An 18,866-nucleotide genomic window follows, 5' to 3' on the forward strand; every position below is an offset into this window, starting at 1 on the left:
CAATTGAAATTGAAAAACTCAATGTAGTTGTATGACACAAAACATTTTCTTCTAATATATTTGACCACATGGCAAAATATTGAAGGACACAAAACTTTAGAGAAAACCAATACCATCATTTGGATCAAAGTAATGTAATAGCAATTGATTGAAGCATTCTAGCTATACCATACAAGAAAATATTTCTTCCAACATTATCATGTACTTCATACTTGTATTTTAATACAGAAGCACAAACTTTTTGCAACCAATTTTAGTTACAATACGATGAAAATATTTCTAGAAATAAGGACTCTTAAACAATAAACACAAAACTGAGAGAAATAGGCTTGTAAGGCTTGCTTTAGATAGCACCACAAAATGAGAAAATATGTAGGAAATGTTATGTCATGAAATCATCCTCCAAAACACAAGTTCAACCTTACACCATAGTGTTCTCATTGACAAAAGTTAGAGATAGAGAGGTTCAAACACCTGAAGTAGCCTTCAACCTCTCTTTCATAATAATATTTGCTATGTCTTGGCTTGATTCATCCACACCCTCCGGCGGTAGGTCAAGAGCTAGAGCACCAATGGGAGGAACCTCTTGAGCACTTGTAGGTGGGTTGGCGCTCTCATGGGCTCTCCAACATGGGCTCTCATGGGCTCTCCAACATGCTGCTTCAATCTCTCTTTGCTCTTGACTATTGCACACCACTGCAATAGTCTTCATGTGATGTTCCAATGCGAGCGTTGATGCAACACCACATGAGAATATATCACATACAACCTCATGTGCATCATTGAATGCCTTGAGATGACCTTCTTTTTCTTTCTAAATATGACCTTTGCAATAGTTTGTTCTTCTTCAAGCTCTCCATCCTTTCCTTCTTTGTCAATGGATTCAATGGATTCATTATCCAAAATGCATGGCTTGTTGGAATTTCCAACATATCGATCTAGATTGATGAAGCTTTTCTCCATGGTCACAAGTGTCAACACAACAAATGAATCCATGGCCCCAAAAGCAAGACTCTTGGCCATTGATAGGAAGTCAACACTTCCAACTTGCATATGGTACTTGCATGAAAGATGCCTCAATGATCCCAACTTGATCATATGTTGAATCCTCAAGCTTTGAAGCATATAAAAGGACATTGTTTGCCCTTTTTCCTTCTTTGTCATAAACATCCATAAACCATGGCCACACAAAATCCCCACTAGCTCCATCAATGATTTGATTCTCCTTCCTTGCCAAAGTAGATTTCTTTGCCATTGAATAAACCTACATAAGTACAAAAAATAAGATATATTAGAAACAAATCTCAAGTTTTGACCACAAGGCCAAAGCTTTACTCAATAGTGTTATGATTACCATATGCATGCATAGGATTTGACCAATGTATGTCCAAATATCATCATAGAAAGGGTTTAAGTTAGAATTTAACCATATGGCAAGATATTGCATAGAAATATTAGGTTTTGACCACATGGCCAAAACTTTATTCAATAGTGTTATGATTATAATATGCATGCATAGGATTTGACCATATCGCAAAAACTTTTCTCTTTCTAGTTTTACTCTGAGAAGGAATCTTTACCTAGCCTTGAGGCTTTTCCATATACAAGTGATCTTGATCCATATACAATTTCAGAACACAAAAAGAACCATCTTTGTAAGCTAGGTGCTCATAGATTTTAGCTATAATTTCATGCAACAATCAAACACAGGTGAGCATGGATTTTATCCATACTGTCATGCCACAATGAAAGGTTTATTTGTAATGCCAATTTTCATGTAGACATGGTCATAGGTTCATCATGGACCTATTATAGTGGAAGTGGCCAATTGATAATTCATATTCATGGGCTTTTGAAGAGATGTCTTCTATAGAATTTGACCATGTGGAAAAAACTTTGCTTTGTTTAGTTTTACTCTTAGAAGACACCTCTACTTGGCCAACTTCCTTGAGGCCTTTCAATATACAAGTGATCTTGTAATTAAGATGATTGGAAAAGAATTTTAGAACAGAAAAAGAACCATCTTAGTAACCTAGGTGTCCATGGATTTTAACCATGATTCCATGCAACAATCAAACATAGGTGCTCCTCGTGGATTTTAGCCATACTATTATGCAACATTGAAAGAATACATGATTTTCTTACTTTTTTCCCATAATTTCAAATTTTGTTTGACATGAAATAGAGAGACAATGTGTTACATGTAACAATTGAGATATAAAGATTTGACCACAAGGCAAAAACCTATGTGTCCAAAATGTTGAATGTAATAATTATAAGGTAGAATTTGACCATATGAACAAATCTTGTGACAATGGAGAGCACTAATGTTAGAGATCACTAATGGATATACAGAAGTGAGCATGGATTTTATCCATACTCTCATGCCACAATGTTTGGTTTTTTTGTAATACCAAATTTCATGTAGACATCGTCATAGATTCATCGTGGACATATTGTCATGAAAGTGGCCATTTGATAATTTATATTCTATGTGTAGCATGGGTTTTTGAAGGAGATGTCTTCTATAGAATTTGACCATATGGTAAAAACTTTGCTATGTTTGGTTTTACTCTTAGAAGACAGCTCTACTTGGCCAACTTCCTTAAATCCTTTCAATGTACAAGTGATCTTGGATATAAGATGATTAAGAAAAAATTAGAACACAAAAAGAACCATCTTAATAACCTAGGTGTCCATGGATTTTAACCATAATTCCATGTAACAATCAAACATAGGTGCCCATGGATTTTAGCCATATTATTATGTGACATTGAAAGTATGCATGATTTTCTTACTTTCATTCGATTTTAGTTTGATATGCAATAAATACACAACATGTTACGTCTAATAGTTGAGGTACAAAGATTTGACCACAAGGCAATATCCTATGGCTATTTCAGAAAGAAGCTTTCATATTGACCATGGCTTTTGGGCCACACAATCACTTTTGTTTGAAGCATCATATAACCAGAAGTATATTTTTGTTACCTCTTTTGTAAGCACAAGTATATGTGTGTCTTGAAAAAGTCATTTCATGTGAAATGCATACATATACAGAGAATTATTCTACAATGTCCAATCAGTCTCTATTGTGCTACATGGATAGATCACTATTTTCTGCATAGCGAGTGATTACACATATGTGCAAGTAGTATATAGAAGTACGCTTATACCACTACAAGGGATTGGGCTCATACCCGCGCTCCTAGCCGCTAAAAATGACTTGTGAAAAAAAGTAGCGGGCCCGTGTATCAGTGCGTGTATCATCGCGGCCAGAGACATGCGTGTAAAAGCGCGTGTATAGCACCTCTCAGACGCACGTATACACGGGTGTATAGCCGCGTTTTTTTTACAGACGCGTTGATACATGCGACTATACACGCTTTTTCTTATTTTAGACGCGCTTATACACGGGTGTATAGCCGCATCCTATTCAGTTCAAATGTCTCAGACGCGTTTATACCTGCGTCTATACACGCGTTTCTTTAATTTAGATGCGCTTATACACGCGTAATTACCAGTTTTGACGCATTAATACACGCGTATTTTCCAGGGTATCCGCGTAGATACACGCGAGTTTTAGCAGTTCTGACGTGTTTATACACGCGAACAGAGAGCAAAAAAAAAAATCCAGAGAGTGCTATTTGGTGCCTGAATACTGTTCCAGCATTCCAGCACCCAATAGCACTCTCTGGGTTTTTTTTGTGTGCATTAGACCATCCCATTAGACCATCCACGAAGAACATATGCACGAGGGAGATTAAGACAAGAACGACATGAATGCATACATTGTCAATACACGATTCAAGACAGACATGAATGTAATACTATCGATCAATCAATTCAATATTACTATCAAAATTTCATACATGTATACAAGGGAGTCCATATCTCGAAGTAGCCCATGGCTTGAGTTTACAAAAAAATATATACAATCACATCCTCAATATGGAATGTGATACTATAAGTCTGAGTACTACTCAGACCTAGATGATGACTTGGTGCTCCCTCCATGCTCAGATGAGCTCACATCGGTCGGAATGTCCGAGGAGTAGTGCTCACGTCCACCCTCTGCAGCGGCGGCTGGTGGATCATCAGCAGCTTGTGCGTGTTCAAGTAATATATAGTATATAAGTATATATATATGCAATTCAATAAACCAAAACCATTCGTTTAGAATTTTCAAGTACATGTCGACCGTATGGTCTCATGGCCATCTCAAACTGCGCGTCCGTAATACGTCCCTCGGCTCTGAAGATGGCCCACGTGTCACGTCTGCTATGCCGACGAGCATACACAGTATCGTGGGTTGTGGGCTTCCTCCCCGTAACCCGTCGCTGTAACATAATCAACACAATTTGTAAGATTAAAACAATCATAGAATCAATGAATTAAGTAAACAATCAAATAAAGTGGCAAGATACTTACGAACTCTGCCTCCCATGACTCGCGCCGCTAGATCCGAAATGCGAAGATCCAATGGTCTCCATTTGGATCCGTCGTGCCTCCACATGCTGCCTGCTCTTCACGCCACCCCCTGCTCGTTTCTTTGCCTCCTTCCACTCGCGTTTGTGCGCAGTGGGGCAGGTTTCTCGGCAGGATAGCCACCCGCAGCTACATTTAGCCGGTCTCATCGTACGCGAGTTTTTTAAGGTGAGATCTTTTATTACTTAAGATTTCCCTTATTCGCGTCCTTCCCCATACATCCGAGAATGTAGCATGTGGGGGATTGGGGTACCGACTATGTACAGCCTCTATCACCTCCCCAACTAATCGGCTATTTTGATCTTTAAATTTAATAAAACAATTTCTATATGAGTTTGATACTACCCCACGCATGTACTCCATTACCTCCCTCCCCCTCGCATCCATCACTATCCCGCCCCTATCCGTCACATCATAGCAGACCACTCTCTCTATCTCTCTCATCTCCTCCTCTTCCGAACTGTCTCCTCTAACTCTTCTCTCTCTATCTCCTCTCTCACCGCGTGCCCTACTACCTCCCCCACCTCCCCCACCTCCCCCACCAAAGCACCCGCCGCATCCTCCACTCCCACTCTTCCTATTGCTGCGGGTGGAGTCACGACTGGGGGATTGTCTACGTGACGGTGGCTGTGAGCCGTGACGTGACGGTGGCTCTGAGGGAGCACGTGATGGTGGCTGTGAGGGTGTACGTGAGTGTGTCTGGGACGAGGTATGTCTCCTCGGTGGACGTGGAAGAGGAGAAGCTGCATGCCGTCTCGTCAGACTCGGAGGAATAGACGGCATTGGAGTGCCCTGGTGGATACTCGCGGTAGGGGTATAGACACCAGGCAGGGAAGGAGGGGGATGGGCATACATATACTCTGTAAGCTCAACCGGACCAGGTTGGCGCCCAAAATGATTCAGCATCTCCATCAGCCAATTGCTGTATGCAAATGGATCGGATGAAGAACCTGGAATATCCATAAAGAACCTGCAACAAACATCTTCATGTACATCATGGACTGTCTCTTGACTCACACAAATATCATCATTCAAGTCAGTTGTGTTGCTTGCAAATCATGAAATCTGAAACGCCGCAGTCTCGTGCAGAAACGCGTGTATAGACCCGTCAAAAAACGCGTGTATACACCCGTAAAAAACGCGTGTATACACCCGTCCAGAAACGCGTGTATACACCCGTCCAGAAACGCGTGTATATCCGCGTGAACAGACTCTGCAGGACAGGTTACACGCGCTTTTACACGCATTTCTACACGCGACCTGCGAAAATTTTTTTTCGAAAAGACCGACCCCCGACAAAGACAGACAGAATGTCCTTATAAAAGGAGCCCCTGTCAGGATGCAGTAACCCAATCGTGTGCACAGAAGCAGAAGGACAAACCCAAAGAGCAAAGAGCAAATAGCATAAAGAAATCTGACGAAAGAGACAAGGCATAGGACAAAGTGACTCACCTCTGAAAAAGTGAGTCCTCTCTGCTCCTTCTCTGCTCCCTCCTTCTCCCGTGTGTGCGCTCCTTTCTCTGCTCCCTCCTTGCTATTGGAAGAGGCGAAAACAGGCGAAAACGCAAGCAGAGTTGATTTCTTAGTTCAAAATCTATATTTGGGGAAGGCGGGCTATTTTTAGTTTAAACATATTGTCGCGTTTATATTCGCGTTTATAAACGCGTGTATATTCGCGTGTATGATATTTTAGCTGCGTTTATACACGCGTTTTGCAGGCGTTACCCGCGTGAATACACGCGATTTATAGGAAGTAGCCGCGTTAATACACGCAATTTTTAGGAAATAGCCGCGTGAATACACGCGATTTTTGTGCTTTCATTAAAAACATATAATGATTTTGTGTTTTCTGATTTGTACACAGGATGTCATCAACCTCTTCAAGCAGTTCTGGGGAAGATGAGACAATGCGTCATCGTAATCGCGATGTGTGGTTGGGACAACGGATCAAATGTATGTGTAGTCGATGTCAAGGATGCATTGTACGAGCACGTCGAATTACCTTGAATCACATCTCCATGTATGGAGAATGGAATCAAACAAGTTTAGAGGTGAGTAGATGTAAATTGATGGTATTCAAATGACTCATGGTATCCAAATTAAATTAATAGAGTTGTAACATATAATTTGATAAATTGAAGCAGGATGCAGTACCACACCCTAACATGGTACCCTACGCGCGACGAGAGCACGTAAAGCGTCGACGAGATGATGCTGGAGCTTCGGGATCTATTGTCAGAGATGAGTGGGAAAGGGATGACAATAGCCCTGCACCCCACGAAGTTGTGCAAGAGGAGGTACTTGATGATATGGTGCGGAATCTTTTTAAGGATGATCCCAAAGGTATGGACGACGATGATATGGAACAAGAGCATCTTTATAAGGCTTCATCGACACCGGTGTTTGAAGGGTGCACATTCTCTGTTTTACGTGCTTCACTTGAACTACTTAATATACAAACAGTTTATGGATGGAGCAATGCAAGTCTTGACGCATTGTTGAAGTAAGCATTCTAACTTACAAATTTGAATTAGTGGTTTAAGGTTTAGGATTTAAGACTAATTATAATTGATGATATTGGATGCAGGCTATTATCAAACATGCTTCCAAAGGAAAATAGACTACCCACCTCAAGAGACATAGCGAGGCGCTATGTGACATCTCTTGGAGGACTGGATTATGATAAAATACATGCATGCGTCAATGATTGCATTCTCTTTCGTGGGACGCATAAGGAGGCTCTACATTGTCCCACTTGTGGTGAAGCAAGGTACAGAACAGATATGAAGAGTTTTGATGTACCTCGTAAAGTCTTGCGACACTTTCCTATAATTCCTCGCATCAAACACATGTTCAAGTGCAAATCCATAGCAGAGCTCATGTCATGGCATTCCTCACATCGATCGGATGATGGCATGTGGAGAATTCCCGCAGACACTCCTGCTTGGAAGCATATTGAAGATGAGTGGCCCAGCTTTAAAACAGAGCCCAGAAACTTGAGACTTGGCCTGGGTATGGATGGAGTGAATCCATTTGGTTTCAAAAGCACCGCATACAGCGTGTGGCCAGTTGTGTTGGTGAATTACAACCTTCCACCATCAATGGTGATCAAGAAGGGACATCTTATGTTATCCCTTCTAATTCCATGGAAACATAAAGTCAAGCATATGGATGTTTATCTTGAACCACTGATTGATGAGTTGGAGGAACTATGGAGAGGTGTTGCGGTGGTGGACATTAGTAGGCCTCCCTCCTCTCGACACTTCGACTTAAAAGAAGTGTTGATGTGGACAATGCATGACTTTCCAGGATACAGCGATTGTTCTGGTAAGAATTCTAATTACCTCCCTACTCTATTACTATTGGCTATATATATTAATTAGACGGTTTGACTTTATTATTCTAACTTTTATTTATATTTTAACAGGTTTGAAAACATCGGGTAAACATGCATGTCATGTTTGTGGCCCTTCGTTAGTACATAAGTATGCTGATGGTTTGTGTAAGACTATATTCGATAATCATCATCGATTTCTCCCCTCAGATCATCCTAAATATGTTGCTAGTAAGAGTAACATTCCTCCACAAACACTTCGTGCAAAAGATTGGAAGCGTATTTGGGAGTCTACAACTATTCTACCTCCATGTGGTATCCCTGTTCCCACCGAGCAACGGATTCGGGGTACTAGCAGCGGAAGTAGCACTTCTCGCGCGGGACAGGGGTCCCACACTCGGGGCCTCGCCCACGGATATCCGGACAAGAGACTAATCCGTCGGTTTGTCCAAAACCGAAACCGGAAAAACTTCCTTTACCCGGAAAGCACGGGCGATTCCACCAGGATAACTCTTTACTCTAACGTAGTCAAGATCATTACTGATCAAACTGATCTGACTGCACCTTTAACGGTACTTGGTCAAATCAAGGAAGAACTTGCACTTGGATCATTGGGATCAACGCTTTTTTCCCCATCAAGAGGCACAGCCGTTGATTCCTATCCATAGAACAATTTCTATCCGGGATTTACTTCATCTATCGTAATATTAGAATTTAAATCTCGATTTACGGATCCATCAGTCCAGCCTAACCTCATCCGATCCCATGGGTTAGGCAACCGCCCAACCACTGTAGTGATGGGATCCAATTTGGAATTTGGTTAGGTTTTGTCCCGGGTACCAAGAAAAAGAGTTCCAAGGCCCCCTAGCCGGAAGTTCATGCGAACATAAAACTAGCCACACCACTTACACACCCAATATGAAATTGCCTTTTTCTTAGCATCAGCTAACTTTAAAACAATCCTTTAAGGAAACCATAGTACCACTGATCACAATCTTCCAATTTATCCAGTTGATTCATAATTTCCCATCATTCCTTCATCAGAGTATCTATGGCATCATTGGCAACTAGAACGCTCACCACCTGTCCACACAGGGGCCTTTTCAATAGTTCCTAGCCCATAATACTCGGCAATATAATCACTTATAAAAATCAAGATGGACTCTCGTTGAAGATCAGCAAGATCAACCAACAGATCCATATAAAGAGCCATGGACTCATCCATTGAAGACCAGCAAGGTCAATCAACCAGATCCATGCCCGGTTTCACAAAACAACTCTTACTCCTTGTTCCAATATCTTCCACGACGCACGTGTGGGTATCTTCGGCGACCCAGAGCCCGAGCACCGTATGGTCAGCACCCTCTAGGATCCTTCGCAGGTGACCTAGCGCTTCACTCATAGGCCGCTTCCTTGGTCCCTCATCCACCGTACCGGAAGCTCACCATTTAAATCGAACCGAGGCTGGTCAAGACCTCGGTCGACCTTGCTACGCGAGACGTCCTCCATTGACTCTCCGTCAGCAGTTGCAACTTTATCAGTTAGGTCTCCACGACCTTAAACACAAGACGGTCAAAATGCTTCCCCAGCATTCTTGACATAAAACAGCCATTTACAAACAGCATTTACAAACAGTTTACAAATACAATTTCTATATTAACTCTCATTTTTCCACATTATCCCTCATTAATCCACATTACTTATTCCACATTCCATTTATATGTGTACTCATCCAATCACATCATTTTTCATCTCTTCACTTCAGATTCCTTCACATCACATATCATATATTCACATCCATATCCACATCCATACATCCACATCCACATCCACATTCACATCTACATGCTTACCTCCATTTTCACATCCTCATTTATACATCCACATCCCATATCCACATTCATACATACACATCCATATCCACATCCATAAATCCACATCCACATGCATACATCCACTATCACGTCCTCATTCATACATCCACATCCACATCCACATCCATATACATACATACATCCACATCCACATTCTCATTCACATCTATACATCCACATCTACATCCACATACATACATACATCCACATCCACATTCCACATTCACATCTATACATCCACATCTACATCCACATTCACATACATCCACATCCACATCTACATCCACATTCACATACATCCACATCCACATTTCCATTCACATCTATACATCCACATCTACATCCACATACATACATACATCCACATCCACATCCACATACATACATACATCCACATCCACTTTCCACATTCACATCTATACATCCACATCTACATCCACATCCACATTTTCATTCACATCTATACATCCACCTCTACATCCACATACATACATACATCCATATCCACATTCCACATTCACATCTATACAACCACATCTACTTCCACATACATACATACATCCACATCCACATCCACATCCACATACATACATACATCCACATCCACTTTCCACATTCACATCTATACATCCACATCTACATCCACATTCACATACATCCACATCCACATTTTCATTCACACCTATACATCCACCTCTACATCCACATACATACATACATCCATATCCACATTCCACATTCACATCTATACAACCACATCTACATCCACATTCACATCTATGCATATACATCTTCATGCATACATCCATTTTCACATTCATACATCCACACTCCCATCTCCACATCCACACATCCACATACATACATCCATTTCCACATTCCCATTCATATAACCCCATATGCTTTCACATCTAATCTTTTACATCACATCCATTCTTGCCCTATCATGACAACCCATATACATCTTATCCTATCACATACACTTCTTACCTCATCTCATACACATCTTATCACATCTTAATTCATCTTATTACCTCTTATCACATCTTATACACCTCTTATCACATCCTATCACATCTCATATCTATTTATAGAATACAAGAGAACTCTTATATTTGATATAAGATTTCTTTACACATTTATTTATGCATAAATTCCATTTAAGGAGATTAATACTTTCGAAGTAAAAATCAATCTTTTTTTGCATCTTCCTATGCATAAATTCATTTTAAATGAAAATGATACTTTTGAATTAAAATTCAATCTTTTATGCATCTTCCTATGCATAAATTCAATTTAGATGAGAATGACACTTTTGAATCAATCTTTTATGCATCCTCCTATGCATAAATTCAATTTGGTAGGAATTATACTTTTAGAATAAAAGAATTTCTCTTATGCATGTAATTTATGCATAAAATCCATTTATGAGGAAAATCGCACTTTTAGTATAAAAAGAATATCTTTTATGCATACCTATATGCATGAAATCCAATATGATAAAAGTAACACTCTTACAATAAAATAATCAACTTTTATGCATACCTCTATGCATGAAATTCAATTATGATAAAAGTCACACTTTTATAATAAAATAATCAACTTTTATGCATACTTCTATGCATGAAAATTAAAAATGATAAAAGTAACACTTTTGATATAAAAAAATTTCTTTTATGCATACTTCTATGCATGAAAATTAAAAATGATAAAAGTAACACTTTTGATATAAAAATTTTTCCTTTATGCATACTTCTATGCATGAAAATTAAAAATGATAAAAGTAACACTTTTGATATAAAAATTTTCCTTTATACATACTTCTATGCATGAAAATTAAAAATGATAAAAATAACACTTTTGATATAAAAATTTATCCATTATGCATACTTCTATGCATGAAATAAAAATGGTAAAAATAACACTTTTGATATAAAAATTTATCCATTATGCATACTTCTATGCATGAAATAAAAATGGTAAAAATAACACTTTTGATATAAAAATTTATCCATTATGCATACTTCTATGCATGAAATAAAAATGGTAAAAATAACACTTTTGATATAAAAACTTATCCTTTATGCATGATATTAAAATTTAATTTCTCCATGATTATAATGAAATTCTTTCAATTAATCTAGGATGATAATTCCTAGAATATGGTAGGAAGTCCTCTTTTTATGCTTTGAATGAAATTATTTTATGCATAATTTTTATAAAAATTTTGCCATAGCTCCGCTGCTATGACTGATAAATCTCAATTTTTCTAAGGGATAATGCTTATCATTAAGAAAATAATTAAAATAATCTCTAATTGGATTATCAATCCATAATGGATTGAATCATTAATATACATAAACTAAAAGCATAGAAAAAAAGCCATTAGTTTGGCCTCAAGCATAGCTTAATCTTGGGTTAAGGAAAAGCTTTATGAAAAGCTTGATTTGGATTGAGAACGGTTCATGAGTATGACCATTTCTTGAGTGAGAGAGAGAATTTACATAAAAATCATTAGAATTTAAACATAAATGAAAATTAACTTCAATAGCATTATGTAACTCTTCACTACTATTCAAACTTCAATAGCATTAAAAAAAAACCATACCAATTAAACTTCTCAAGCTTGAGAGGGGTTGAGAAGAGAGAAACATTGAGAAATTATAGAAAGATCAATATTCACTAATTACCTTACAACTTGCTTGATTCTTTGTTCACGGTAGAGGCCCCCAACCAATCAATTGGTTAAGTATGTTGATGGAGCCACTAATTGGGATTGAAGAAAGAGGGAAGCTCCAAAAACTAGTGAATTATTAAATGAATTCACAGTTCTTGGCTTAGGTGGAGTAGAGTAACGATGCATAAACACTATATATTTTTCAACAAGGGGGAGGCTTCTATTTATAGGAAAATTTGAGCTCCTAACCAAACAAACTGATTCTAGAATTTTCTAAATCAGTTTGGTCAATATTTGACCATTTTTAGGTCAGTTAAGCTAACTTTTTGGAACTAGACTTGAATGAGGAGAGAGGAGAGATGAAATATCTCAATTTTTATGAGTTTAAAACTCATTCAAGCATGTGAAATATGCACCTCCTTTAAAGAACTCCTCTTCCTTACATATGTGTCATAATGGAATCATTTTAATATTGCTCATAGTTTTTTTACTAATAATCCTTGTACATTTTCAACTCTTCATCTTATGTGAAATATGCACCTCCTTTAAAGAATTCCCCTTCCTTACATATGTCATATTTTTAATATTGCTCATAGTTTTTTTACTAATAAACCTTGTACATTTTCAACTCTTCATCTTATGTGAGCATTTAAGGGACTCCCCTTCCTTACATATGTGTCATAATAAATCATTATACCCAAAATATCTCATATTTTTAATATTGCACATAGTTTTTTTACTAATAAACCTTGTACATTTTCAACTCTTCACCTCATGTGAGCATTTACTCATTTTTGGGTATTTTCTTTTTACAAGTTGGATTTATCTCCTCCCTACACATGGATTGATGCTATTGGTCCATAGGAACCTTAATTGGACCATAGTCTAAAGATTTCTGAAAATCTAGACCCTTAGGCTAAGGTTCTTTATAGCTATTTTCAATTAATTCCAATTGCACATTGAAAATTCTTTTTGAATTTCTGTTTCAGGGGAACTCATCTGAATTAGAAGAGATATTTTTCTATCCAAAAATATTCAAAATCTGAATATTCTCTCTCTAGAATATTTTCTCTCTCTAGGTTAAAACAGTTAGAAACAAGTCTTTTATATTTCTGAAGAGGGATTGATTACAGGGGAAGATACTAGACATCAAAAAGGGGGTGGGGGAGGAATCTTACATTCTACCCCACTTAAAAAACGCGAGATGTCCTCATCTCGCAACTTGTGATAATTTCGCAAGATTCACGAATATGAGACTTAGAGAAAAATTTTAATCAAGATTAACCACCAAGATAAGTCTTAAAGAGAGCAAGATTCAAAATACGAACAAGATTTAAACTTTATTCATTCTCGGAACTTATACAGTAAAGATAGAGGAACTCTTTACACTTCCATAAGTCCGTCCATCATATGGTCACAAAAGCAGTCCTCACAAGCTGCACAAGTATAAGGTAACTCATCTATGGGAATGATTCTGTGGGTTATTGCTGCGCCTATCTCAGTGGTATGAGGTGTTCTAACAAAAGGACCTCTGAGAGGCAAGCCAAAAACGGGGTAAAGGCATATCTTCTCATGAGGAAGAAAACACGCCAGTAAGAAGACCCGCTCAGAAAACCCAGGATGCCTTGATCTCATGACGCAGTAGTATCGGGGACCCAAACCCAAAGCTTCAATAACCATGGCCAAGCGGACATTATTACGAAAGTGCTGCTGACCCCAGGGTGTTACCCTAGTTATGTTTTGATAGGTCCGCCATTTGGTTTGCGCTACAGAAGTTCCCAAGTGAGGGAAAAGTGAGCGCTCATACTGCTCTATAAAATCCTTCTTTACAGATTCACTTGCGTCTTGAAGGTGAGGAATCATTATGGATAAAACTAGTTCTTGTTGCCAAGCCATGAAGGAGATTAAGAAAGAAAGGAGATCGATGGAAGTAAGATTACTGTGAGCGACAAGTAAAAGTTACGACTTATATAAAGGAAGGAGCTAGCGTAACTTAGAAGCCAACGGTAACTTGCCACTGAAGTTTTACCGTCTTTCCATGATTTGGGTTTGGCACAATTTTCTATAGAAGGCATTAAGAACTTTGAGATGAGGAGATAAAAGAAGTTCGTAAGTTAAATCACCTACTTTCTTTGGTCCAATATCTGGGAGATAACTTCTTCCCAAGAGATAAAGAACTTCTTTTGGGCCGTACTCGAGACCAAAACCTTGATATCCAAAACATCGATTCTCACTTCTGAATCCTTAAAACAGGTGGGACTCTTGAGAAGTATTCAGGAAAAGGTTCTTCCTTTTTTAAACAGAATCTTTCTTTTATTTTAGAGATAGAATAATTATAAGATCAGAAAGGGAGATTCTTACTCCTGTATACCTCTAAGGCTGGGGGAGAATCTTACATTCTACCCCACTTAAAAAGTGCGAGATGTCCTCATCTCATAAAGTAGAGGACAACTCTTTTTCTTAAGATCAATTTTATTCTGGGGTTCCTTATATTCTGGTCAACCCAACAGAATACTGGGATAAATATCCCTTAGAACTCATCATTAAATAACAATTCATTCAGATCATATCATTCATATCTTTAACATGATAAAGGTCCATTAGACCGAAAAATTTCCTTCTGAGCATTCCTCCACGGGAATTTCAGTCAAGTAAGTTCTCAATTTGTCATCCCTTAACTTGATCTAACGGTCAAGTGTTAACAGTAGCAATTTGAGAGCACAATCCACTAATCTCATAGTGATTTGCTGAATCATTTTCATCATTTATCATTACAGGGACTCGTCCCAATCATCCACATTGTGGTTTCGCTCAGCTTATTACATTTCAACCCATTTTCAAGAATCATCATTTTTCAATCAGAATCCAAATCAATTCATCAGTTCCCAAACAGAATTAAAAATCATATCAACCACATTCAAAATCATCATCTGGATAGCATTAACACTTATAATTTCAAGTCTTAGATTTACTCATATATACTGTCGGTAAAGAGCTGCAGTTATACCCTCGGTATATACGGATAGTCATGATACTCGAAACTATAAGGTAAATACCATCATGTCTAGGTCTCAAGCAAGTAATGGTTCCATACAATTGCGGTACTTCCAATTGAAGACCCAATTACTAATTTACGAATTTCAATTTGAATTAACAATTTGTATGAATTATATCAAACAATTACAACCTTTTTGAGCGTCTTGATAAACTTTTGACATAATTTGCTCCTCAGTTGATCTTATTGGAGATCTATGACTTAAGTCTGATAAATAGATTTTTCTTTATCCGATCGTCCGTAAAAAAAACATTTGTATATTTATATACAAGTTGCAATAATTACATAGAGTGGCTCGGCTCCAAAATTCAAAATCTCTTCGAGAGACGCATAAGACGACGGTACTGGGCCATAGTCATGCCCTGTTACATAAGTTCTCTAACTGCGAAGGGAGCTATTATTTTCTCCTTAGGGATAAATCGACTAAGGAGTCTATAAATTCGACATGAAAGTCTGAAATTTCGAGGTGTCGAATGATATAGAATGACACCACGCACCATTTTCAGCTTTAACAGGATCATAGTCAATGAGAGATTCTGCCACAGCATTGTATGGTGGTTGCAATGGGCGTGGACATATTGCCCTGCAAACCACTTATGTTGTATTCTCTCCGCTGGGGTAGGAAAATATAAATCCGCGAAATGGCGTGCGAGTCTTGCTCGGCTTGTTTGAGTTGAAGCGGAAGAGATGAGATGCTCGAAGGCAAATGCAATCATATCTTGAGACTGGGTGAGGTCGGGAATACCAGATAAATGTGGAACTTCCATCTATAAAAACAATTTCTTTGATTAAAATTTCTTCATTAAAGAAGCTTACGGAATGAGAATACATTATGAAAATGCTGTTTCTGAATTCTTATTACCAATTTCAGATAAGAATTTAATTATCTTTATTAGCTTTCAAAACCGCTCTGATACCAACTGTGGTATCCCTGTTCCCACCGAGCAACGGATTCGGGGTACTAGCAGCGGAAGTAGCACTTCTCGCGCGGGACAGGGGTCCCACACTCGGGGCCTCGCCCACGGATATCCGGACAAGAGACTAATCCGTCGGTTTGTCCAAAACCGAAACCGGAAAAACTTCCTTTACCCGGAAAGCACGGGCGATTCCACCAGGATAACTCTTTACTCTAACGTAGTCAAGATCATTACTGATCAAACTGATCTGACTGCACCTTTAACGGTACTTGGTCAAATCAAGGAAGAACTTGCACTTGGATCATTGGGATCAACGCTTTTTTCCCCATCAAGAGGCATAGCCGTTGATTCCTATCCATAGAACAATTTCTATCCGGGATTTACTTCATCTATCGTAATATTAGAATTTAAATCTCGATTTACGGATCCATCAGTCCAGCCTAACCCCATCCGATCCCATGGGTTAGCCAACCGCCCAACCACTGTAGTGATGGGATCCAATTTGGAATTTGGTTAGGTTTTGTCCCGGGTACCAAGAAAAAGAGTTCCAAGGCCCCCTAGCCGGAAGTTCATGCGAACATAAAACTAGCCACACCACTTACACACCCAATATGAAATTGCCTTTTTCTTAGCATCAGCTAACTTTAAAACAATCCTTTAAGGAAACCATAGTACCACTGATCACAATCTTCCAATTTATCCAGTTGATTCATAATTTCCCATCATTCCTTCATCAGAGTATCTATGGCATCATTGGCAACTAGAACGCTCACCACCTGTCCACACAGGGGCCTTTTCAATAGTTCCTAGCCCATAATACTCGGCAATATAATCACTTATAAAAATCAAGATGGACTCTCGTTGAAGATCAGCAAGATCAACCAACAGATCCATATAAAGAGCCATGGACTCATCCATTGAAGACCAGCAAGGTCAATCAACCAGATCCATGCCCGGTTTCACAAAACAACTCTTACTCCTTGTTCCAATATCTTCCACGACGCACGTGTGGGTATCTTCGGCGACCCAGAGCCCGAGCACCGTATGGTCAGCACCCTCTAGGATCCTTCGCAGGTGACCTAGCGCTTCACTCATAGGCCGCTTCCTTGGTCCCTCATCCACCGTACCGGAAGCTCACCATTTAAATCGAACCGAGGCTGGTCAAGACCTCGGTCGACCTTGCTACGCGAGACGTCCTCCATTGACTCTCCATCAGCAGTTGCAACTTTATCAGTTAGGTCTCCACGACCTTAAACACAAGACGGTCAAAATGCTTCCCCAGCATTCTTGACATAAAACAGCCATTTACAAACAGCATTTACAAACAGTTTACAAATACAATTTCTATATTAACTCTCATTTTTCCACATTATCCCTCATTAATCCACATTACTTATTCCACATTCCATTTATATGTGCACTCATCCAATCACATCATTTTTCATCTCTTCACTTCAGATTCCTTCACATCACATATCATATATTCACATCCATATCCACATCCATACATCCACATCCACATCCACATTCACATCTACATGCTTACCTCCATTTTCACATCCTCATTTATACATCCACATCCCATATCCACATTCATACATACACATCCATATCCACATCCATAAATCCACATCCACATGCATACATCCACTATCACGTCCTCATTCATACATCCACATCCACATCCACATCCACATCCATATACATACATACATCCACATCCACATTCTCATTCACATCTATACATCCACATCTACATCCACATACATACATACATCCACATCCACATTCCACATTCACATCTATACATCCACATCTACATCCACATTCACATACATCCACATCCACATCTACATCCACATTCACATACATCCACATCCACATTTCCATTCACATCTATACATCCACATCTACATCCACATACATACATACATCCACATCCACATCCACATACATACATACATCCACATCCACTTTCCACATTCACATCTATACATCCACATCTACATCCACATCCACATTTTCATTCACATCTATACATCCACCTCTACATCCACATACATACATACATCCATATCCACATTCCACATTCACATCTATACAACCACATCTACTTCCACATACATACATACATCCACATCCACATCCACATACATACATACATCCACATCCACTTTCCACATTCACATCTATACATCCACATCTACATCCACATTCACATACATCCACATCCACATTTTCATTCACATCTATACATCCACCTCTACATCCACATACATACATACATCCATATCCACATTCCACATTCACATCTATACAACCACATCTACATCCACATTCACATCTATGCATATACATCTTCATGCATACATCCATTTTCACATTCATACATCCACACTCCCATCTCCACATCCACACATCCACATACATACATCCATTTCCACATTCCCATTCATATAACCCCATATGCTTTCACATCTAATCTTTTACATCACATCCATTCTTGCCCTATCATGACAAC

Source organism: Cibotium barometz, chromosome 41, assembly GCF_041138505.1.
Source record: "Cibotium barometz isolate CiBa-2024 chromosome 41, ASM4113850v1, whole genome shotgun sequence".
Taxonomy (NCBI): Eukaryota; Viridiplantae; Streptophyta; class Polypodiopsida; order Cyatheales; family Cibotiaceae; genus Cibotium; species Cibotium barometz.